Below are 26,984 nucleotides of genomic sequence, written 5' to 3'. Positions count from 1 at the left end.
TCCAGTATTTTCCAGTATTCTACATGTCAATTACTATAAATAAACTCAGGCCATGGTAATAAAATATGATTAGTTATCAAGATTTCTAATACAAAAATACTTTCTGAAATCTTTATTTTTCCAAATAAAAGTTAAATAAACAAAACTTGGTAGCAGGGAGTGAATAAATCTTTAATAAACATATTCATTGAATTTCTCTTGTGTGTTTTAAGGTAAACTTCTAATCCACTTTTCCTCTGAAGAATCTATAAAATATTGCTTTATGTTAGGGACAGAGATTTTTTTATGTGTCTTAAATCAATATAATAAAAATATGGTTACTAAGTAAAACAGTTATTTTAATTAAATTCAATACTTGGACAGGAAGGAATTTTTCACAATATGGTAAAAAAATAAGTTCAATAAATCTAAATATGCACTTTGAACATCTGTTTTTCTCATTTTTACAATGTCAAGAGCCACAGTGTAGTTTGGGAAGAAAAGAGAATTTGAGAGTTTAGGGAAAAAGAAGTACTGTAAAAGATGTCCTCAGTAGAAAAAATATATTTTTTGCAAGTAAACTTCAAACAAGATCAATTGATAATTTAAATCTTTAGTTGGACCTATGTACTAAAGTAAAGTGTAGCATTTTTACTGGGAAGAAAAACAACCAAAATATCCACAGTATCTTAAACACAGGAAAAATAAAAATAACAGATATAAATTGTCCATGGCAGGTTAAAAAATAGTTTCCTTCTTTTTTCTATATTTTATATCACTTCCTTTCTTTGTCCACTGTAGGTACAATAGCTCTCTTATTTTTAAATAGCTCTTGATATCCAGAAATTAGGTTTATGGTGAGTCTTATATCATGACAAGTGTACCACTTTGCTCAAACTGGTTGCTTTAGAGCAATATCAGCCTGAATCATCTTTCGTAGTGGCTTTTTGCTGCCAGTGATATTAAAAATTGCTCAGGGAAACTAACAGTCTAACTCAGCAATGGTGAAACAGTGCTGTAAATGCTCATCAAATCTCAGTATCCTGTGTTTTTCTAATGAATTATTATGTAAATAGATTTAGTAAGCCTTAAAGACAAGAGACACGGCATCTCTTCAAACAAAACTTTCAGAAGAGTACAGAAAACAACAGAAGAGTACATAATAGCTTCATTGACTGATGCACAAAGTCCTAGTTCCTGATAACACTTTCAGGCCACTACTCCATTACTAATTTTTGGCTATATGTCTAATGGATGTAAGCTCTGTTGTTTGAGAACTCGTTGGAGTTGTTTTTCATTGTCTTCTTAGAATGACATTTTCCAAACACAGACACCTATGATGTGAATGTCTGAGCTAATCACACTTAGTCTCCATTTATAGCCAATGTAGAAAAATAAGTATTCTACACTGAGATTCATCTCACTAAAAGGCAATATTCTAAAATATATCAGATTAATTGTGCTCAAAAAGGCCCATTCTCTTCACTGACTACAAGAACAACCTTGGCAGACTCAGATATAGATACCAAAAGAGAGGAATTCCTTTCCCTGGTTCTTTAGTAATTTCTTTTTGCTTCCTTTTTTAGGGACAGCATATAAACAGTAAGCCACTGTCTCCATCTCCAATGTATGGACCTACAGCACAGACCTACATCTTTCATCAGCATAAAAATGTCTTAATTCTCACAATAACACAAGGTCAGATCTTGGATTGTCCCCATCTATGACACTATGGCTGGCATATCTTGCCTGCAGTAGACTGCTCAAAGTTTCCCTCCATTAAAAAACTTGAGTTTGGTTGTCTATCCCAAGACAGTTCCCTTTGTGCACCTCACAAACCAGTTCTGTAATCCTGCTACTTTCCCTTCTAGCTTTACCCAGAACATGGTTTTGCTGCTTGCTAGAGTTTCTGCTTAATAGATTCATCACAGTACAGCACACAGTAGACAGACATGTATGCCCCACAGTAGGTACCTAATAGCTTTCCTGCAGGATATTTGGAAGTTGAAAGAGATACCCATCAAAGGGCTTAACAGTCACAGTGGACTCATGCCCTCAAGTTGTGTTCTTGGGGGAAGTAATCTATGGTCTGTCTTGTATCTTTGACTCACCCACAGTCCCTGCCAAGATCGGAAACTTGTTCATTCAATGCATTCAAATGAAGCATTCGATTTTAGGTGGAATAAATTTTCTGTATGGCAGGACAGTAAGTCAGAGAGCTGTTTCATTTAAATGCAGTAACTGAACTGAGATTCAGATCTTGCCAAATGCTGTGGGTGAGTCAAAAGTACATATAGACTCTTCAGCCTAAAGGTAGAACATCTATTGTTCACATCATTCACCCTAATTCTCTTAAATCACCAAAGTAATACGGTATCTTTTGTGTAGCCTTTGATATACACCCACGGTCTTGGAAAGTTGATATTTTTTCCCTCAATCTTGAATCTCAGCTTCTTTTTACAGAAGAATATACTTCAAGATATTACACTGGGATAAGACACTGGGTACCCTGATGTGTGTACACTGTGAGTACATGTAGTGTCTGCTGTATGGTGATGTGTTTTGGCTCAAAATTTTGTGGGGTTTTTTTTTGGGTGGGAGTGGTTTATTCCTACTGAGAATGAAATATCAGTTTAAGTTTATATGTCCTTACCTGGAGTTAAGGAAGTTTTGGGTTCACTCTTGCTAACTTCTGGAACAAACTTTAGATAGTATATAAATTGTTAATGCGGCATTCCAGTGAACTCAAAAGAAACAATACTTAAATATGATATCTGATTTTTTTCACATCCCAGGAAAGATACATTGCATTTTGAGGACTATTTTAACTTTCATTAAAGGTGTAGAATCAGCTATCTGATATCATCTTCCTGACCAAAATCTAAGTTATTAAACTCTGTTGGAAACAGTATAAATACTCTGAGATTAGGAAAAATTAGTATTATTTCTTGGCTATCTAGAGCTACAAAATTCTATACCAGAGGAAAAAATGTTACTTAAGATTAATAAAATTAGTTCAGCGACGTCATTTTTCTTTACTTGCACACCTGCTTAGCAACTTGGATCTAAACAAATGCACAAAACACCTCCTTAAATAAACTTCTTCACCTCCTTTATTAGTAATGTGGTATCTTTCTTAAGTTGTATCTCCATGAAAGTATTATTTGTGCCAAAGTCATATGTCAAATGTAGAATATAACTGCAGAAAAAAAAAGTTTTGTATATTTATTTCTTGAGTGACTCTCTATGACAATAAAAAGACAGACTGAAACATTATCTTACAGAAGCACCAGTTTAGGCCAATGTTATGCTTGAACTTTCAGATAAAGAAAAGATTCTTTTTTTTAAAATGGATTTGAGTCTGCCCAATAAAGGAAAAAAAAAGCATGGTAAACTGTAAAGAAAATTGTGGTCCTTGTGAACTCATTTTCTAGTAGATCTGAGATTCCTGTTGCAAATCATGTACATCAAAGGATAAACTTGGCATGTATACTACTCCTGAGATGTATGAAATCCCAGGAATGAACAAATGATTTGCATTATCCACCACGTAGCTTTATGGTTTTACTAGACCTCTGATGTTCAGTTGAATATTTACCTTCATGAATTTATCATTGAAGGAATTAAATCAAACTATTTCATTTTTTTCTGGACACTATACACAGAAGTGATTAAAAATATGAAAAGGATCAAATACTCTTCACATTTGAACATTCTATATGAAATCTATGGAATTCCAGGGAGGTCAAAGGAATTTACAGAATTTTAATTTATGCCAAAAAATTCCAATCCAAAAAAAACCCAAACAAAAAACCCCAAATAAACAAACACACCTCCCAAAAAGAACCACCCCAAAATCAAATAAAATAACCCAAACCCACTATAAATCTTATTTAAAAAATATTATAATATCATGAAACTAGGAGAAGATGCTTATATTAGAGCTTCTTTAGTTTTAGAAGATGAAGTAAACTGTCCATTTGATTTCAATGAAGTTAAAATCAAGTACTTAAAGGTTATCTTTCCTTTTTTTTTTTTTTTTCCAAATTGAGGCTAATATTAGCAGATCACAGTTAAACAGAAGCCTGTAGGGAAAGAGTTATAGTATGACAGGTTGTATGAATTCCACGTTTCTAATATTAGAAGAACAGAAATAATATCATAAAATGTATTTGAGCATATAGAGCATTTGCAGAAAATGAATGCAATTACACTAAGAAATCCATACATTTTACCTACTGTACTAGTTACCTGGCTGTAACTATACGTCAGGATAAATGCATGTCATTTTCTGACCCCTAGATTGCCAAAAAATGTGGTTCAACACATTATGATTGTTTTTAAGGCATGGAGAGATGAAACAAAACCCACACCTGTGCAGTAGAAAGAATGTGTTTAAGTTCTTGATTTAAATTTTAATATTACATTTTCAGTACCATACAAATACTGGTAGTCAGCAATAAGAAAATTGTTGAGGATGTCACCCAAAAGGTTTCCAGCAGCAGATAAGAAGTTGTCATTTTATCTGAAAAATATTTTCCAGAATGGGTATTTTTGCATTTTTTCTATTCTACTTTTTTTCAAGCTTTGGATTTTGGGAGTTGTTTGAAGACCACCAAGTCTTCAGTTGACTTTTGCATATCTCACTTAGGATCAGAGTATCATAACAGTTGATATTTAGTGTGTAGAATGTAACAATGCTAACACAATCTCCTGATGAGTGCCTTTAGCCCCTAAATCAGAAAAGATCTGGTGGATGTGCCAGGGAGGTCAGCACTCTTTCTGCAACAGAAACATGAGCTATGTTCTGATGAAACATAATTCTTTTAGAAACTGACTGTAAAAGGACTCTGTGACAATAATTCTGTATCATTCTCTCTATATCTACCACTAAGTAAAGGAAAGATTAAAGCTATGTAGCCAGTTCATCATCCCTGTAGAGGTGCAATTGTGTTCAGGAAGGTAAAAAAGTGATATTAAGAGGATTTTAACCCTTTCATTACTACTGGACAATTGTCATGGGTTTATTCGTCTTGCTTCTTTATCAGAGAGCACAATTCACATCACACCCTGCATTTACACTGAGGTTGAATCCTAGCTGTTTGACACCTTATGTCAGTTTAAACTTGTCACTTTCTCTTCCAGGATATGTTCTCTTCTCTACACCTAGAATAACATTTTTTTTGGTTTATGTCACTTGGCTTTAGCTGTCTTACTAAATCACCTGATTTAGGCTCCCTATACTGTCAGTTTGTACTAACAGTTCCCACAATGTCCTCCTCCTTATTTACTGACTATAGAAATAAGCTACATAACTAGTTTGGCCTAGATCCCAACCTTTTACGTAGTTAAAGATAGCTGAAACAAACATCAGTTTGCTGCCTCTACTACTAAACAGTTAATAATTGGAGGAGGAAACACATGTGGACATACAATACCATTAGACTTACAAAAGCTCTGCTTGTGTCAGGCAAGACTCATCATGCTAAGAGATGGTGTTCTGAGCTGTGATGTCTCTAGAATTTCAGAGGAAACATTGTTAATGTGTGGCTGACACCTTAGTAGCAAGCTGTGTGAGAGAGTATGCTTTTTAAAGGAAGCTCTAGAAGCCACATGCCCATCTTCATCAAATGCGGACACAATCTCCTTGTGAAAGAAATTATTTGCAGTATCAGTGATAATCAATATTTTTCAACCGTAAATTATTTGCCACTAAGTTTTATGAATGGTTCTTCTGTGTATGAACGAGGGAAGTGGGACTAACCGTATCTGCAAATGCAACCAAGCAAGCACACTGTGACTTGATGATTTGTATATTAGAATATGACTCAGACATATAACAGCAGTAAATTAGAGGAAAATGGCTGAATTGCCTGCAAATGGAAAATCAGGCAGATATGTGGTTTCTTTCATTCTAAGTTTACAGTTGTTAATTTTATATGAATCCTTAATGCAGAGAATAAGCAAGGGAAAAATAAACAAGGGAAAAAGCTAAAAATTCTGGCTTTGTTAGTTGGCAGTCTTTGATTGAAATACATTTGGTAGTGAGAGGGGCTTGCATTACGTACTAGAGGTTTTTTAGAATTTTTTTGCTGGAAAAATTTCTGCGTGTTTGTGGTTGGGTGATTTTCAATATTTCACCATGAGTTTTAGAGATAGACACTTCAAGAAGAGCTGTGAAATTACAAGGAAAATAATGTAATTGCTTCCTGTTCTTCCTGGCAACTTTTGGAGCATGAAACCAAAAACCACAACTCAGATACGTTTTTAGCTGCCATCAGCTCTCGGTATGACATAATATCTAATTGTTACTCAGGATGTATGCAGCCTTTTTAAAACTTGAGTTTAGGAGGAGAGGTAGAAGAATTTCCATGATTTTTTTATACCATTGAATGTTTCAGCTGTAATGACTGTTGAGATTCTCATAAAAAATTACCATTTTCTTTGTCACTATCTAATACATCTGGACTGAAGTTAAATATCAGCCTAGGATTTCAGTGTTCTTTTGACCTCTGATTGTACAAATCCTGTAACATCAATATGATATAACCTTGTAAAATCAATAGGTGAAGTGCCATTTTTCTGTGATTCCCTTGAACTATTTCAATACATTATTTTAACATGATATTTGTTGTCTAAAGGCAGTATATTCCAGCAAGTTTGTGTGTAGTAAAGTGCCTAGTTATTTTTTTTAATACATCTACAGAAACAAAGATGATTATAAATCAATTACACATTATACCTTATCTGCATTTCGGTGTTGCTTTTTTTCCATTAATATTTCATGACCTGCAGCTTGGTAAGTACATAGTGCTTTTTTATTGATTGTTGTTTCTGTTACACTACATGAAAAAGCAGTTTGTGTTTCTATACTGGCTTACAGTGTGTAATGACTTATAAAGAAGTGCAAAAATGTAAAATATTTCAATGGTTAGATCAGAGAATCATATTTTGGGTTGGAAGGCACCTGGTTTTGAGCCCTGTGCCATGGGCAGGCACAGCTTCCACTAGAGTAGGCTACTCAGAGCTTCATCCAACCTGGTCTTTAAAACTTCCAGACACTGGGCATCCATAACTTCTCTGGCTAACCTCTTCTAGTGCCTCACTGTCCTCACAGTAAAGAATTTCTTCCAAATATCTAATCTAAGCCTAATCTCTTCCAGTTTGAAGCCTTTCCCCCTTGTTATGTCACTACATGCCCTTATAAATAGTCTCTTCTCCAGGCTAAACAATCCCCATTCTCTCAGCCTTTCCTCTGTACTTGTTCTGACTGGTTCTTTTGTGTGCTGGGGACCCCAGAGCTGGATGCAACACTCTAGGTGGGATCTCACCAGAGCGGAGTAGGGAGGCAGAATTTCCTCCCTCGCCCTGCTGGCCACACTGCTTTTGTTATAGCCCTGAATACAGTTGGATTTCTGGGCTGTGAGTGCACATTCCCAGCTCATGTCCAGTCTCTCACCTACCTGCACCCCCAAGTCCTTCTCAGCAGGGCTATTCTCGTTCTGTTCATCCTCCAACCTGTATTGATACTCAGGGTTGTCCCAACCTAGGTGCAGCACCTTGCACTAGATCTTGTTAAACCTCATGAAATTCCCTGACCTCACTTCTTGAGCCTGTCCAGGTCCCTCTGCATGACATTCCATCCTTCAGGTGTGTCAAATGCACCACCCAGCTTGGCGTCATCTGCAAACTTGCTGAGGTGCACTTGATCCTTCTGTCTATTAATGAAGATATTAAATAACACTGGTTCCAGTATGGACCCCTGAGGGGCACCACTTGTCACTGATGTTCATCAGGACTATGAGCCATTGACCACTACACTCTGGATGCTACTGTGTATCCACTTTCTTATTCATCTAACAGTCCACTCATTGAATCCATATCTCTCCAATTTAGAGAGAGGGATGTTGTGTGGGATTTTATCAAAGGCTTCACAGAAGTCCAGATAAATGCCACCTGTAACCCTTCCCTTGTCCAGTGATGTAGTCAGTCCATCACAGAAGGCCACTAGATTGTTCAGGTAGGACTTGCCCTTGGTGAAGCCATGGTGGTGGTCTCAAATGACCTCCCTGTTCTCCATGTGCCTTATCATAGCTTCTGGGAGAATCTGTTCCATGATCTTCCTAGGCACAGAGGTGAGGTTGAGAGGTCAGTGGTTCCCAGGGTCATCCTTTCTACCCTTTCTAAAGATGGGTACAATGTTTCTGTTTTTGCAGTCACCTGGGACTTCACCTGACTGCCATGACTTTTCAAATATCATGCAAAGTGGCTTGGCAACTACATCAGCCAATTCTCTGAGAACTCTGGGATGCATCTCATGAAGTCCCATAGCTATATGTATGTTCAGGTTACTCAGGTGGTCGTGAACTTGATCTTAATGTGGGAGGGACTTTGCTCCCCCAGTCCCCATCAGGCTGTCAGAGGTGTGAGAAGCTGACATTGAAGACTGAGGTAAAAAAGTTGTTGAGTATCTCAGCCTTCTCCTTCTGTAACAATACTTTTCCATAATATTTTTCCGGATAGCTCATTATACTAAAACTCTGTTAGTTACTGTTGATATCTTTTAAAAAATGTTAGGAAAAAATGCCATTAACTCAAAATATTCCATCAAAAGCAGTACACTTAAAATTCATATTCCTGACATATTTGCTGACAAGATGCTTTAATTAGGACAGCATTAAGCTATTCAGTCATATTTGGATATAACACTAGTTTAATTCACACTTTTCTCCTAAATAAACCTACAACAGCACTCTGTGAAATTAAAATACAGTACACTCATATCTTTGCTTAGTATCAGCTTGCATTTTAATATTTTACACTGCTGAATATAAATAACCAAAGAAAAGGTGAAAACTCATCTGGAAGAAAGATGCTGATTCATGACAAGGTAGTTTTAATTTTAGGTAGGTATAGAACCAAAAAATTAGTTGCTTATTTTCTGTTGCTGTGAAAGTAATTTGCAATGAATAATTTATTTAACACATTTAACTTATTTTTAGATTTATTTTTTTAAACAGAAAAAATAAATTATTAATTTTATTATATTTTAAATTATTTTCATTTCTAATATTTGATTAGAATAAAATTGTTCTCTGGGACTAATTATTATCTTTATAATATTTATAATTATTTCTCAGATATACCATAAAATGTTTCTTTGCCCCATTGATAGGTATCTTAAAATTTCTTGCAAGAGTTTGAATTCTAAAACTCGTATTTTGTATGTGTGTTGGATGTGTTATATTTTGTCAAAAGTATATTCATATAAAACAAATTGGAAAAATAAACTAAATTAAATGTATATAAAAACTGGATTTGTATGAACATTTACAGTATTCCCCATACAGTTCTTATCACTCCTGAAAACACTGTCAAAGAGTGAAAATAAAATTTAGAAGTAGGATTAGGAAACATATGTTTGGTAAATTTTTTCTTTAATATGTCAGGTTAGAGGGGTTTCTTTGTTTGTTTGAATCTTTGAATCTTCGAATCTTCAAATCTTCCTATACTGTGTTTTTCAGCATTACGATTCTTACTTTTAATTTCTTTTTAATTCTAAAAGTACAACCAAATGGTTAACTTTATTCCAAAAAGAGACGTGACAGTAAACTAAACTTGTATTTTCTCTATTGAGAAGGAAAGAATATTCAAAGACCTGGCTGATGTCTTTGCAAAACCTCTCTTGATGATTTTTGAGCAGTCCTGGGAATTTGGAGAGGTCCTACCTGACTGGAAGCTGGTGAATGTTGCCCTGATTTTCAAGAAGGGCAAGAAGGAGGACCATGGAAACTACAGGCCTGTCAGTCTCACTGCAGTGCCTGATACAGCTTTGGAGAAGGTTATTCTGGGACGTATTGAAAAGCATGTGAAAGACAACGCAGTCATTGATCACAACCAGTGTGGCTTCATGAGAGGAAAGTCCTGATTATCAAACCTGATCTCCTTTTATGACAAGGTAACCCACCTAGTTTATCAAGGGAAGCCTGTTGATGTAATCCTTTTGGATTTCAGTGAAGCTGTCTCTCACAGGATCCTTCTGGACAAAACATGCAGCACACAGTTGGATAAACACATCATGTGGTGGGTGAGCAATTGGCTCATGGGTCGAGCACAGAGGGTAATAGTGAATGGGGTAACATCAGACTGGTGACCTGTCGCTAGTGGGGTTCCACAGGGCTCCATCTTAGGCCCTGTCCTCTTTAGCTTCTTCAGAAATTACTTGAATGCAGGACTGGAAGGGATACTAAACAAGTTGCAGATGACAAAAAATTGAGAGGAGCTGTTGACTCCCTCAAAGGCAGAGAGGCCCTGCAGAGAGACCTCAACAAATTAGAGGACTGGGCAATCACCAACCACGTGAACTTCAACAAGGGAAAATGCCGGATTCTGCACTTGGGATGGGGCAACCCTGGATGTTTGCACAGGCTGGGGAATGAGATGCTGGAAAGCAGTGCCACGGAAAGGGACTTGGGGGTCCTGGTCGATGACAAGTTGAATTTGAGTCAGCAGTGCCCTGGCAGCCAGGAGGGCCAACTGTGTCTTGAGAGGCATCAGGCAAAGTATCGCCAGTCAGTCGAGGGAGGGGATTGTCTCTCTCTGCTCTGACCTGGTGTGGCCTCACCTTGAATATTGTGTGCAGTTTTGGGCCCTGTAATATAAGAAAGATATTAAGCGATTAGAGAGTGTCCAAAGGAGGGCAATGAAGATGGTGAAGCGTCTGGGGGGGAAGGCATATGAAGAGCAGTTGAGGTCACTTGGTCTGTTCAACCTGGAAAAGAGGAGACTGAGGGGAGACCTCATTGCAGTCTACAACCTCCTCACAAGGGGAAGAGGAGGGGCAGGCACTGATCTCTTCTCTGTGGTGGCCGGTGGCAGGACTCGAGGAAATGGCCTGAAGTTCTGTCAGGGCAGGTTTTGGTTGGATATTAGAAAAATGTTCTTCGCCCAAAGGGTAGTTGGATACTGGAACAGGCTCCCTAGAGAAGTGGTCACAGCACCAAGCCTGACAGAGTTCAAAAAGCATTTGGATGGTTCTCTCAGGCTTATGGTGTGACTCTTGGGGCTGGTTCTGTGCAGGACCAGGAGTTGGACTCAATGATACTTATGGATCCCTTCCAACTCAGCATATTCTATGATTCCATGAAACTGGGAGGCAGGTGTCCCATTGTGATTAAATAAGTTTGTTAAAGATCATCTTGTTAAAGCTGACTGCTGGGTTTTTTAGCCCAAATTTTAATAAGCCTAAGTAATTTCTCTGAATGGAAAAAAATATGCATTGAGAGTTGGAAATTAGTAAATCCCTCAATATTGCAAGGCTTTCTCTTTAGAAGCTTATTTGTAGTCTTTTCTAAGTGCATATAAGAAAAAAATATGCAAAAACACATACAGGAATTAATGATTAATTAATTCAGCAAACATATTGATAAAACATCAGGTCAGCTCTCAGATCTTTTGGGTTGACTGTTGGTCAATTAGTTCTTACATGTAGCCAAGTTGAAATACATTATTATATTTTCTTAGGTGACAAGAGAGAAAAGTCTATATTGCTCTTTGCTGGAGAAAACTACATTTATCAAATAGTTTCCACTTTTGTTTTATAACTTTATGAAATATACAATTATTTCTGAGGTTTTTGCCTAACCTCTCCATACTTTCAAATCTGTATATGTTGGTTTGTAAGCCTTCTGCTTGTAAGACACTTTGTTTATAAATGACTCCATACTTTTATAGAATACAATGACAAAAATTACTACCTAAGAAATGCATATTAAGAAATAGAAATATTTTGGAAAATGAAGAGAAAGTCTGTAGGTGACATGTGAGCTCAGTTTTCAGTCTGATGAAGTTCTATTGTATATATAAGGAACAATTCTGTCTCCCTTTACAAAAATAGTTCTACATCTCTGAAATGAATAACCTTTGAGGTTGAATGAAAAGTAGAGCATCTTTATGAGTGCATATGATTTTAGCCAACAAAAATGGGTCATGGGAGTTCTTTTTCTATCATAATAAAATTGATATTTTAATTCAGAATTATTAGAATGAAAATAAGCTTTACTATTCTCTGTCATCTTACAGTGTAGCTCAAAATTTTGATAGCTGTGAATAAACTGTGATTCTTATTATTTCAAAGGCAAGATCTAGACCACAAAATAAAAGATAAGAAATAAAGAAAGAAAAAACATGAAATAGATCGAAGTTGGAGAGAAGCAGAAAATGTACTTTGATTAATTGAAAGGTTAATTACTGAAAGACTTCCTCCACACAGCATACTGTTAATTAGAAAGTCTGAGCAATGTGTGATTTCATTTAACACTATGCAAAAGGCCAACAGGACATAGTAAACTGCTTGATTCTTCTTGTGTTTATGAAACATATGACTCGGTGTTTCATTTTACTCTGAAGTAAAAGAAAGCTCCTTTTCCTTTTTCCTTTTTTTTTTTAATAGACAAAAAACAAGATTAAAAAATGACAGTTTGGTTAAAAAATGTGAGTTTGGTAGAGATGAGACCAATTTGACACCATGGGCTAGTGTTCTCACCCACCACTGCCACCTTAGCTCTGATCTGTGAAGCACACTGGGCACAGGATAGAACTGTGCTGTACGGTAGGGTTGCTGGAATATTTTGGTGTCTTCTACAAAGTAGTAAGTCTCCTTAAAACTTACATTTCTTTTCCAACATTTCAAAAAAAGTTTTGTTCTCATAAGAATGGAAAGTATAATGTTAAAAGTGTTCTACAACAATTGGCCTTCCAGGATAGAACGCCAGACTGTCCTGTCTCACCAGAAACTCCTCACTCTTCATAACTCTTGGAAATACTTTCAGCAAACCATCAGCAGCACACATGGGAAGTGTGTGACAACAATGTGTGTGGACCTCAGCAGCTTTACAACCTCCTAGGTGTACCTCAGGGACTGAAGGATTGTCAAATTTGTGATTTACAAGGAGCTATAGAAATGGACAGAAAGGACACAATATTAGATAGTGAATTTGATGGAGTGTGGGATTGGAAGATCATGAGATTTGAGTCCTCATTGTTGGTGGAAGTATAAATTTAACAAGGAATTTTGATGGGAAATATTTTTTATAGACTAATCAAAAAAACAAACTCGAATTACCAAAGTATTATTAGGTCTGGAAAAGGCATAAAACTAAGAATTAATTCCTGTGTCACTGTCCTACCCACTTTTAGCTACGAAGCAGTACCTTGAAGCTGGCTGACAGCATCATGAACAGAAAGAGCAATGCTTTCAACCATCAGGAAAGAATTAATTCTTTGGTTTAGTCATCTAAGCATTAGTCATGTAATCTATGCTGCTTGCAAAGGTACTCATTATAAAGTAATTAAACGTATGCTAAGATAGCTGTTTAAAAAATGTGCTCTGAATAGGCAGACTGTGTCTTTCCATTTATTCCATTTTTTTAAGAGTACAGTTAGGTAGGATAACTCCTGTCTTTAGATAGTGATGTAGTTTTTTGAGAGGTCTAGACAAGCAGAACCATTTTCTCCAAATTTTATTTTAAGCAGATTGATAGAATCCCATGACAGGAGTAAGCAAAAGAACATGGAAATAACAACTGCATGGCAAGCAGCATGAGTCAAGTAGGAGGAAAAATGCAAAATCTTCATAGTGCTATACAATTAATTTTTCAAGGACATAAAAATCCACACTGTCATAGACTACTAACAGAGACAGCTTATTGTTCTTCATGGACTTTTAACTTGACCTGTTCTTATGTAATTAATTTTATTTTTCATTGCTGAGTCAGGAAACCCATTCCTATTTTTGTTGCTATATGGATAATTCATTAAAATCTACCCTGCACAGGTTAACATTAATTTGAAAAAAAAAGCTTGCCTCTTTGGCCCAAGAGTTGCTTCTATTTAACTAAACCATGTTAAAGCTAACTAAGGAAGAAATAAATGAAGAAGTACAAGGTAGTGAAACAAGGAAGAGAAAACAAAATATCTGTCAACCAAAAAAAAAAGTTCACTCAGTCCTCCAGCCTTTGGGACAGAAGTTTTGACAAAATTTAGTTTAATATAAGCAAGCCCCAAAAGCATATCCAAAAAAAAGTATTTGAAAGGAAGAGGGAATGATCACTTCCCATTCTCTTTCAATCTAACAGGGCCTAGTCAAAAACTAGAGGTCTCTTAAAAGCTTCTCCTGTAACACACATTGTAACCACCACAGCAACTAGCTGGTTGATTATAATTTTGCTGTTGTGGCAGAAGATTACCAATGAAGCTTCCTTCTAGCTCCCTGTGTTCTGCAGAGTAATGGGATAGTAGGAGAAATACAAGGAAATAGCATACTGGCAATCAGTTCTGCTTTTGACAACAAAACTACTGAAAAATGTATAAAGCTGTTAAATAAACTCAGACATTAAATAAAAAATTTAGGCTCTTTCTGTGTTCTGAAAAATGACGTATTTTAATCTGAACAGACATAGTATTTTTTACAGTACATCATTTCTGATGGAGTTCACACAAAAGAAATAGGTTAGACTGAGACAGACATATCTAATTCCCGAAGCTTTCATCACTAACATTTTATCACCCTCACTGATCTGCCCAATCCTAAAGAAAAATGTAACACAACTATAGAATTTATCTGTATCAAACAGGAGGTAAAATGCAAACTACAATAGAGATGTCAAATCAAAGTATTGACTTTGCTCACTGTTAGCTGAAACAGTGCATGAAGTGTTTTATTTGAACAGTAGAAACAAATTAGCATACACAAGTATGATGGTGTGTCCATTAAGAGAAAAATGATTAATGTTATTTGTAGGAAGGTATTTTTTTATATCCCTTTTATACTGTCATTCCATTAACATCCATTTGCTTAGCTGAAGATTACTGTAGGAATTTTTTCAAGTTTAACCTATCAAGATTTTTGATTTATCAGCATTAGAAAAAAATATAAAAAGGAAATTATTCTTTTTCTACACTCACTGATGAAACTCAATAATGCATCAAGGAGCATTTGCTATGGTAAAGACACTTGAGGAGACCATAGAGTTCAAATAGTTTGGTAGGTGAATCTGCTTATATTAGTGAAATGGAAAAATATAAGAACAAAATTACTGTGATCTGTAGGAACTCTATCAGTTATGTTGAGGTATAGTAGGAATAACACATATACCTATGGAAAAGGGGAAACAGTAAATTTACATAGAAAAAAATATGAACTATGATTCCATTAATACATGTCAGTTATACAAGGCTGACCATGAATAACCCTTTGATGGTAATATAGTGTTATATGAGATTTAAAGACCACCTCAACAATCCCTAGGTGAAGTTCCTTGTTTGTCCTGCCTAGGTTGTGTTTGATTCAGGTCACAAGGACACAGTCATGTAATTTGCAGGCAGTCCAGAGCAAACAGTGGTACAACTCCTCATCAGACCAAATGAGACTGGAGTCTGTGATACACCTCTCTCTACCCTGTCACTTACATAAGAGAAAATCAGCTTCATTGTCATCCCTTTTTAGCACAGTATGTTGGTGTGATATGGAGCAGCTCCTGAAAATCAAGTCCAAAAACATTGATTCTCCAGGATGCTTATCTGGATATACTGCCCTTGTGACAGCAGCTGACTCTTTATACCTTTTCTGTCTTACAGTCACTGCATTTTCACAGTAAGGTAGCAGTGCTAGCTGGAGGGGTTGTCAATGGAGTTCATACAGGTCTGTTCCTACTCGGAATGGGGCTATAACCAACACTAGAGGAGGCCAGCTGTGGCTTCGTCCAGCCAAGGCTTGAAAATCTCCAAGAGCATTTCACAACCTTTCTGGGTAGCCAGCTCCAGTGCTGCACTACCCTTCTAGTAGATTTTTCTTGCCCAAATGTCTAATCTGAAACTCTCAGGCTTTAATCTTTGACATTAGTAGAGAACTAAAGCTACCATTATGTTACCTGATATTAAAAATGGAAAGAAAAAAATAATAAAAACACTTACAACATTTCATTTGTGCCACCAGATGCAGGAACTGAAAACTTTCAGTGTAAAATCATCTCACAACAGCTCATAAGAAAGACATGGAAACTCTCCTAGTAGAACGCCTTACTATTTGAATATCCAAGTCAGAAACTGAAAGAGAAGAAATAAAAATATTCTTTTTAAATCTCATCAACTTTATAAGGGACAACTGTGATAATTACTACCATTCTAGTTCAATGGGAAAGATATTCTATTATCTATAATACAATTAAAATTCAAATGGTATTCAGCCTGTATTTTAGAATCTGATAATTAATACTCAGTATTACTAAGGTTCAAGTAAACCCACATCCTTATATCACACCCTCAACTGTAGTTTAAAATTCATGTCTGGAAAGAAATAAGAAGTGCAAAGGAGAAGGTGGAAGGCAAATCACAGTCAGAAGTGTGCTATGCCTTACGCGAATGAATATAACCAGATGATAATATGATTGTGAATCTCCAGTGAATCAGTAAAAAGTAAATCAGATGATCCTAATTCTGAAAGCATTATTAAACAACTATAAAAAGGGGAATATGAGAACATATTTCTTACTGACCTAGCAGCTGTTCTATGACCTACAGAGGGGAGGGGAGGGGTGGGGAGGGGTGGGAAGGGGCAGGAAGGGAAGGGAAGGGACATGAGCCAGCAGGTTCATGTTGCTCAGGTTCAGTCAGCTGTAGTTAGAGCTGGGGAAAAGACCCAATGTCTTTGACAAACTGTTAACTTCTTAATCTGGGACAATGTTACCACATACAGTTTTCTACTCATTAACGCCACTATGCATCTGCTGTTAAAATGAAACAAGACTGTTTTTCCTATGCTGAAATGAGAAATTATAGTCTCACTTAAAATTATAGTTTTAGAACTTCCCAGTGTTGGAACAAATTCAGCATAGGAATGCAGTACTAAGATAAATGATTGTCTGTCTTTTGCCATTAAATCCTTAGTGATGTTACCTGTTAAATACAAAATTTGAATTGACAGATAGATTGCTTCTGTGATTCCTCCACATACTAAAGTACCCTTTGGTTTTCAGAACAAAATGAAGTCTGAGTAGACAGCATAAAACCTACTTTAAAAATAGCAAAGAAAATTGTCAAAATGATAAATTATTTTATTATTGTAGACATAGATTTTGGTCAATAGTATATTTGCTTATACTGTGGGGAACTTAACACAGCTATAAAAAAAGAGCTGTTAAATTATAGATGATGATGATGATGATGATGATGATGATGATGATAACAATAATAATAATAATACAAAAGGGAGCATGTCAAACTGTCAAGAGAAAAAAAAATCAAAGCATAATTTGGAAAAGCAGAATTTGTGTCTAAATTACATGCATTCTCAGGTTCCTAGCAATGAAAATCATCTCAGCACTAAGCATTGTAGGGAGTAAAGATTCTTACAGTGTCAGCTAGTAATAACCTTATCTCCAGTAGTTTATCATGAGGCTGTGTATGTGCATATGAGGAAAAAATGGGGGAAAAATATGAAAAAAAGGCAAATGTGCAGAAGTTTAACTCTGGTCACTGAAAAATAATTAATGTATAATTTAACACTAATGTCTGATGTTTATATATTGCATTGTTTCCACTATATGACAGTAATATTCTCCTAGGTTAATAAGAGTTCTAGTTCCTGGCACGTCCCAGAAAGAAATGACTTACTGAGGAGTTTCTGCTTCTGTTAGAGGGAAAGGAACAACATGAACCAAACTAACAAAAGGGTGGATTGGCCAAAATTATACTACCCTTTTTTTTTTGGAGAAGACTGAGCGAAAGATTGTGGAAATTGCCACAGATCCACTGAAATCACCTTTATCTGCCATCTCAGAAATTGTTCTTCAGTTTAAGCTTCCCTCCCTCAGATTCATTTTTCATATCAATGGACAAAGAAAAGGAAGGTAAAGCACAAGCGCTGTTTCTCAATTTCTCACTAGTTACAGATCAGAAGTTGTTGCTCATTGATTTTTGATGTGTATAAGCTACTGAAAATAGTGAATCAGAATCACACATGGAAATTATTCTTAAGTGATTTTTTAAAATGGCTTAGATTTTCATACATTGCCTATCCATAATATATTGTCCCCATATTCCTTTGTGCTAAGGGCAGTATCTTACAATTGACAGATTATGGTGTTCTAGGACTGTACTGGAAGGGAGTTCACACCAATGTTCTCTATAATCTTTAAAATAATTATGAAGGTTATTTTTCTTTTTCAAGTAGTCCTCAAGGCGAGCATGTCCCTTGTGGCACATTTTTCCAGTGCTTATTCTTTAATACCTTGAAACCTAGCAAGAGTCTTTCACATGGCACACATCTCCTTTAGTCATCTGCCAGAAACGAATGCTGGCAGCTGCTCTGAAGCCCATTCATTGAACCTGTACCATTTCTAGAGCAAAGCTCTGTTTAATGTGAGGGACACTGTGCCAAGTCAGCCTGTATTTGCACTATGCAGTCACAGCTCTTGTTTCCCAATGTGAATCTCCAGGGCTTCCTAAGGATTTAAGGAAAGAAAGCAGAGAATGGAAGTGGACTGTTTTTACATAGACTCATCTCTTTTAGTAAAGGCAGTTTCTAAAGTGTAAATAGAGGGAACATCTTCCAGAGACATCAAGTATAACTGTTACAGAAATTTATAAATGTATTCCTAAAGATATTAAATTTGTCTAGTGAAATCTATGAATCTGTGTAAGTTCAGAAAAATAAAATAAAGAAATAAAAATACATATGTACATATATATATATATAATTCTTTACATTTAGCAGCTGATACCACCTTTGATTGTTTTTCACAGTAATACACAGTTTTCATGTCTGTAATATGGGCTACAGTATTTAAAACCTTAGCTGAATAGTTTAAAGAACTAATTTAATGTGAATTCTAATTGTCCTGGACTTCAAAACTGGTCCATGCCATAATTTTACGTAATATTCTTTTTACATCTCTGAATAAATGAATGCTTGCTAATGTAAGTATGTGGGACTTACCATTAGAATTTAGTAAGATATTAAAAGCACTTGGAATTTTTTAAAACCTTACCTTTATCTTCCATTTTCATTCAAATATGTTTTAATACCCATCTACATTCCTTCTTTTTTCCTGTTTAATATTATTCTTTGGTTTTACACGGCCACTGTGTGGATTTATACTGCAGAAAAGTGCAAGTTTTTTCCCGAACAGTAAGTGCCTATCAAAGCCATTTAATCTTCTCAGTCATCTGTACTATTCATTTAGAAAAATGAATTTCTAATAATTGTTATTGCATTACGCATTCAAATAGTAAAGAGGATTTTCATATATGTGTTCAAATCAAACCACTATGGTTTTTTCTCAATTTCAGCAGAAATGCAAACAAGCCAATATATCTATCATTCAGAAGGACCTAGCTAGGTTTATAGAAGAAATGTCTCTTTCTCATTTATTAGGACAGAAGAAACAATTCCTCCCTGCAGATTGACAATGTTATTCCAGTGGTAATCTTGTGTAAATGTCAGAAGCAGTTTCCTAGAAGTGTGGTGCTTCTGTAAGGATTGCTGAAAATCAGAAAATCCTGCAAACCTAATCTGAACCCCTAAATATTTCCAAAGGACAAACTTCATAAACTTAAAAAAAATTTCAGTTTTTTTTCCCTATTAGATCCAGGTGAGCAGTTATAGTGTTTTGCAGTGCCGTAAAGATACACAAGTAAGCTATTCACTCCATGACATGTTGTGCTGGGAGAAGGTCTGCATGGCCAATGTAATCATGTAGAAACAATCTGGTCCAATAGAAAATAGAACAGTGTAAGATAAAAATACACAAATACTATACAGTTGCAATCAGCACTTATTAAATGGCAAATGAAATACATTGTAACCAGTTTTTCATATGTACTGTAAAAAGGGCAAACGAACAACATACACTTAGTCCATAGTAATGGAAGGTTACATCTATCTAATGGATAAATATGGCATCCAACAATTTATTTTTTTTTATCCCAAACATCTGCATATATAGAAATACAGACAGAAGTAAATATAAAGTTAATGGTGGTGATTTACAGGAATATGTTTAGTTTTTTTTTTATTTCACTAACAGTGTGATCACTGTGACCACTAATAATGCCCCACTGTGGCTAGGAGCAAAACAGAAACAAAAATAGGAATTTATAAGTACTGTATCCATGGTAAGCAAAGTGTAAAAAAACAATGCCCTTAACCACTATCTTACCACCATAAAATATAAAAGCAAATTTGTGTCAAGCATGAAAGAAATATATACTCTGAGTACAATAATGCTTTTTTAAAATATTTAGTGTCAGAGTAGACTAGCTACATATTCTACCCTTAAATAGTTATATTCTTTTCCTATTCAATAGTATTACAGCTATCTATTCAATTATGATATTAATTAATTTTTAAAATAATTCAACATGAAAGAACACATTGCAGGATAATTCAGATAATCTCACGATATTTAGATATCTTAAGAGAATTAATTTAATGTTAATGAATAGTTGAAATTATTTTTCAGTAAATGTGACTGTAAATGTATTTTCACTTTGGTTCTTAAAGAAAAGCTCTCAGTCAGATCAATGGAAGTAATAATAGCTAACATATTTACATTGACAAAATGTCACTGAAAAGTCTTTTACTGAATGATAACACTTAAAGTTCAGCTTCCTTGTTTCGTAAATTACTTTTATGTTTTACTTTTTTATAGCTCTTATACAAATAAAAGTGAAAATAACTTTGTCAGAATAAAGACAGTCAAATTAAATTTAGAAGTACCATTGACAGAATAGGAGAATTTTTATATATGTTAGAATTTTTAGAGATATTGATATGTTTAAATGGTGACATTATACAAATTATTTAATGTGATGCTTTACTTCATGATATATTTTTGACATAATTATAATATACAGTTTAAATAGACCAAAAGCTTTTCAGAAAGAGTGCATAAAGACCTCTGAAATGCACTTCTAGAAACTGAAAGTGTTCTTTCAATTTATTGACTTTAGTAGACTCTTAGAAATCTATAACCATGTGAGGACATTCTAAGAATAAAGTACAACTCTCATAAAAGATTAATGACTTCTTTTTTAATATTTTATCAACCTCTAAAAAATGCGTTGAAAGCTTACAGGTTGTAATTTTGATTGAAAGAGAGCCAAAAGAAAGTTTATAATAAAATTTTAAAGCAATCTTGGTTTTCAGAGACTCATAAAAGAAAATTTTTCTTATAATCTTTTGCCCGATTTGACTATAATTCTTCCACTTAGAAACATCAGGTACTTGAGAAAGTGACCAGTGCATCATTTTTATATTATCACTCCAGAAGGAAAGTGAAGCAGCTTGGTAAGAAATATTTTCTTTGTATTATCTTATACTATTTTCTGTTAAACTCTTGAAGTATGAAGGCTTTCAAAACAAACTAATTTTTCGTTGCCTAAACCAGCTGGTCATTTAATGAATCTCCTGACAATAGAGTATATTATGCGAAATGTAAACTTGTTACTGGCTACTGATAAGCCAGTTGATTAGGCTTCAAATAGCAGTTCTCAACATTTTTCTAAATCTATTTTTAGACTCTCATTTTGCATCTAGAGACATCTCTTCTTCCTACTTTGCAGTCTCCAAATAGTAGTCCAACGATTTAGCTCCAATGCAGCTATGATTGGATCTCTCATACAGGACACCCTCTTTGAGATATTTGCATCAAAACCATTCCTCCCATATCCTGACATGTATCTTTGCATCGTGCTCCCTTCCTCACAATTGTGACTATTCCCTTCTCCAGAAAAACTTTGGAAAACTCATCTTTGCTCATCAGATAGATCCCTATGAACAGCACTGACTCTCTCAGTGAATTTTCCCTCTCACACACTTCATATAAGAAAGAAGATGTAGAGGTGTTTCTGTTCCCAGCAAGAAGACCTCCTGAAGGGCACCACTCTGCAAAACCTTACTTCATTGAGAGGACTGGCTCAGTGGAAGGCTTTGCACCAGTCACATCACACACTGCCAGCTTGCTCTGTGAGACTGGTTCACACCCCACATTACATGGTGAGTTGTTCATTTATATCCTTACACTGCAAAGCTGCTCTCCTAGTGCAGCAAAGGTGGAAGGGCTCTGAGTGCAAAGCACAGTGTATACAGTACAGAATACAACAGAAGGAGAAATAAAGAGGAGATAGGGAGCTGGCAAACACCACAGACACTGAATAGCCAGTGGAAGCTGTACAACGTGTTCACACAGGGCAGTCACTTTTTCTTAGATTTGTAGTCTATACAAGCACAGGGCCTTTCTTTCACTTCCAGTTTGGGATCCTCACTACAAGAAAAACATTGAGGTGCTGGAACCTGTCCAGAGAAGGACAACAAAGTCAGTGAAGGATGTGGAACACAAATCTGATGAGGAGTGGCTTAGGGAATATCTTATTGCTCTCTCAAACCACTTAGGTTGTAGAAAGGTGAGGATTGGTCTTTTCTTCCAAGTAACAAGCAATAGAACAAGAAAAAAGAGCCTCAGGTTGCTCCAGGAGAGACTTTGATTGGATATTAAGAAAAATTTCTTCACTGAAAGTGTTATCTCTTTCCCTAGGAAAGGTACTTGGCAGCTCTGTCTCTCTTACTTTTCTCCTTTCCAAAACATATGTTAATAGAAAAAATATACCTACAGACAAGACTTTTCCTGGTAACTAATTAACATGCACACGTACAGGCTATGAGGCCATGGGTACAAATTTGACAATTCCTTGATGGAAAGCTCAGCAGCTCACTTCTAGTCTTTTCTCACCTTCAGAACCCTGCTCACACAATGCCTCACTGTGCCCTACACCAGCACACAGAATGAAGAAAGCACACTGGGGAGTCTACCTTCAAACATTCTGGCAAAATTAAAACGCTTACCATTTTCACTAAGCTTCTTTCTCTCTCAGCCCAGAAAAGCAGACTTATATACCTCTGTCCATTCTAAACCTCTTGAAGTAGAGAACCCTGACACTCCAGGTATCATCCAGAGTCATCCTTACTCCTCTGCAAACCCAGAAGCTCCTGGAGGAAACAGAGTTATCTAAGTGACAGGTCTACTGATATGTAGTGCTTTAGCACTGTCACCTGAACCAGAAAAGAGAGTCCAGTTTGTATTTCTCTCTCATATCTAGAAGGACACAAATAATAATTAGGTGTCAGGTATCTACAGATGCTACAGATGCTACAGATTATTTGGATAGTAAATCTCCTCATGTTAGGTAACATGGCCCTTCCTTCTCTCTGGACAGTGTCCTCTCTGGAGGTCAGTGGATAGACAACAGGAGTTATGGCAGCTGGGACCTCAGAGCTGAACCTGTACCCAGTGGAGGCACTTTCTAAACATTCTGTTGAGTGAGGGCACTACATCCTCATGACTTTGGCACATCATGCACTGTAAGGAGCAGAACAAATCTGTACTTAATAACACATAAATGGGAATGATAGGGCAACATTTGGAACTGGCAGGTTACCTGTGTCCTTCAGGTACAATGCCTGAGCATCAGGTAGGACAAAAACTGTTGGGGTGTGAAGGAACAGGTAACCACGAGCCAGGTTCTGCTGTGTACAGCTACGAACCTGCAAATTAGAGAGCTACATGCAGCAAAACAGGTAGGCAAGTCCCCTGTTTACACATGAGTAAACACAGCTCCTGAGCTCCTTCAGCTTCTAGGTAATGGGCACCAAATCCTCACCTTCATATATGGAAGCCTCTGTTGTTGTCCCAGGCAGGGCAGTGGTAGGGAAGGCTTTACCTCTGAGACTCCTGTCATCACCTTAGAGGATACCTTTACTGAGGTCAGTGCTGCAGAGATCAACACAGAAGCCCTGACCTCACTGCCATTACTGTCTTAATGTCAAGAAAGCAAGATCACAATTAGAGCTGAAAAGGACTACAAGCCTGCAGGCTCATCACAAATGTTGTCACTAGGACAAAAAACAGAGCTATTTGCCACTCCAGAAATGTCTTCAGATCAGTCTTTCTGACATCACTAATGCATAAATGCATCACGAATTTTGTTATGGTCAGCAAGACTCCTGAATAAGGGCTATTAAACAAGAGTTCGCAAGAGTTGCTCCATGTTTCATATTCTGATTTGTCCTCCAGTTCAGAGGCTACTCATGCAATACTGCTTTTTAAAGGTAAATGTGTGCTTCATATGGGAATAAGAAAAAATAATTACTGAGGTATCCAGGAAGAAGTATATTAATAGAAAACTTTTTAACACATATAACAGTTTAGTTAATAATCTAATAGTTAATACAGAAATTTCTAACTGAAGAATGTGCTGATGCACCAGATACAATTTGATTGCTTTTACCTACTTTGATTACCTTTACTTACTTTCTTACTTTGAGACACAAATAGAACTGAAGTGATTTCTCAGTTTGGGAACAGCCCTGGTCCCGATGGTCAGTAATTTGCTCAACTTATGTACAAACAGGCAAATGAGACACAGTGCAACCCTCTGCCTCATTGCCTTCCTTGTCTAGATGTGGAGAGAAGTTAGACTGTGGTATGCATGTATTTCTGGTTGAAAAATATGTGTTTTGCATCCTAGAAAGTAGGTCTCACAGGGACAAAAAATGTTGTCCCTGTGTGTCAACGTCCAGAGGGATCCCATGGTTAGAACTGGGTTCCGCAATGCAGATCTTTGTTGTGAAGATTTTTCACTGAAATATTCTTTTGGAGTACTTTCAAATTTAGTTTCAGACAAGCTTGGAAAATCCATTAATCCTGATATACACAATTTTCACATAGTTTATATTGTACTGATTAATATTAGGTCAAATATTAAAGTGCTAATTTATACCAATTTCTTAAGCCGATGACACAGTAATGTATTATCATTGCAGATATTTCACTTAATGAGAATCATGTAGTCTTAGAGTTCCCAAATGACTCTCAGTGAACAATATAATGACCTAACAACTTTCCACTAATTCCTATATGTTTATATATTTAGAAAGTCAAAATGCTAAATGCTTACTGATACAGATAGACCTCACTACCATTGTGGGATAATTGCATTATAAAATTCAGAAAACTAATGAAAGCAATTCTATGATTGATGGAAATTGTAAGTTCAAATGGTATTTCGTTGTTAGTGAAAGATCACTGAAATAATTTTTTTTTGTACAAGTGATTTTACATGCACCACAAAACTTCATTTTAGGACTATACAGTGGGCTACTATCCATTTCAGTTAAATATTTAAAGACAAGAGCTAAATAACTGGTGGAAAAAGATGTTAATATAATCTAAAATTTGGTAGTATTAAATAGCAAAAACCTGAAGCCTTATCAATTAGTGTGTCTAAGGGAAAGAAGGAGGTGTCATCTTTATATATAATCTGAACAGCTCTCATGTTTACATTGAGGAAAGTATATTTGACTCTTAAAACTGAATATTTTCATTAGAAAGATATTGTTTCAATAACAAAACAGCAAAATATCAGAGCTCATACCTGTCTTGGGAAAACTGAATTCAACAGTTATTGCCTAAAGACTATCTGTGTCAGCCTGGTGAAGATGATTTACTCTGTTTCCCAGTCTCAGGGTAACAAAGGTTTTAAAGGAATCATCTGGGCTGTTGACCTAATGCTTTACAGCTATACAGTAGATATTATATCCCAAAGAGTCCATAAAGAGCTTCACATTCCTCCATTCACTGTGGGTAAGAAATCATTTCCCCTATCTTAGAAAACTTATATCTGCAGAGCAGAAGTTCACAGAATGGGAATATAAACTTCCTTGAAAGGAAGTAGAGGAGATCAAAGGAACTGGTCAGTACACTACAACTCTGGATGGATTTATTAGAGAAAATTCTGATAACCTGCTACCAGGCAGTCAACTGCACCTCAAACTACAGATGAAACTAGCATAAACAAACAAAGATGCCAACAGTTCTTACAGAAATACCTTTAGGAAAAAAATCCTTCTTCACCTATCACCACATTCAAAACTTGAGGTTTTTTGTCTTTTTTTAATCCTTTTGTTGGAAAGTTAAGGTTATCAGCTGTAAACCGGGGTGAGACCTTTGCAAGCAAGCAGAAGCCCTAAGAACCTTAGGGGAAATATTTGTGGAATCTGACAAGTCACTGCAGTTAGAGGATAGGCAAGCTCTTATTGTAACCCTCGGGCTTTCAACACCATTTCTGAGCAGAACATAGGTCCTCAGAAGTAGTTTGGTGACAACATTTTGTGAAATGAAACCCTTAAGATCCCTTTCAGGCATACAAGACAGCATAAAATATTGAATTTTCAAGTTTATAGAAACTTCTGTGTATAGAAAAACAAAGAATCGCTATCCCTTAAAGTTACAGGGGAAATTAATAACTCATGATCAAACTGACATACACTAGGAAGACGAAGTGCTTTTTTTAAAGCAAAACCAAGAGTTTAAGTTTTAAATTTTCACTTTATTTAAAGAGATTTTTAGTTTTTAGTTTATTTTTGAATTTAATTCTGCAATTAAATATGTACATATGCACTAAATTGTGCATATAAATATGCATCTGTATTACATATATGCATATACATTTAGAAAAAAAAATACAGGACTGAATGAAAGCTTAAAAGCCCTCAGTTTTCAGTGCTCTAAAAGTTAATGTTTTATGAGAAATATTCTGTGTTGGATGTTCTGCAAATAAATTTTTAGTGAAAGGATACAAGAATGTGATCTATTACAACTACCATATCAGACGAATTGAGTAAATGATCCATAACACAAAGCCTCAGTACATAATTGTCCAAACTTCTTACAAAGAATGTTGAAACAGACTGTGCTCTTTTCAGTAGTTTTAGAAACTAACATTCCTGTCAGATTCCTCTGTACATTTTGTCTTTCTTATGAAATACTAATGGAATTCAACAAAAAACATCCAAATAAAAAGTTTTAAAAAAGCTCAGTGAGAAATTACCAATACAGTAGAAAAGCCTTACATAATTCAGCTACCACCATCTGTAATTAAGATGTTGGAGC

The 26,984-nt window shown here is 35.8% G+C and overlaps 1 protein-coding gene across 2 annotated transcripts in view; it reads right to left on the bottom strand.

The window, feature by feature from the left end:
- Positions 1-26,984, bottom strand: part of MGAT4C (MGAT4 family member C) — a 252,703-nt gene that overhangs the window by 18,462 nt on the left and 207,257 nt on the right. For both annotated transcript variants that reach the window (XM_008925477.2, XM_029963654.1), the window contains exon 2: positions 15,952-16,083. The gene's annotated coding sequence lies outside the window, so the exon portion shown is untranslated. The remainder of the gene's footprint in view (positions 1-15,951; positions 16,084-26,984) is intronic.

The sequence above is a fragment of the Manacus vitellinus genome, unplaced genomic scaffold (assembly GCF_001715985.3).
Source record: "Manacus vitellinus isolate BGI_N305 unplaced genomic scaffold, ASM171598v3 scaffold_5_pilon, whole genome shotgun sequence".
NCBI classification, from domain to species: domain Eukaryota; kingdom Metazoa; phylum Chordata; class Aves; order Passeriformes; family Pipridae; genus Manacus; species Manacus vitellinus.
The sequence above is the reverse complement of the archived record's forward strand: the minus strand, read 5'-3'. Positions and strand labels throughout refer to the sequence as shown.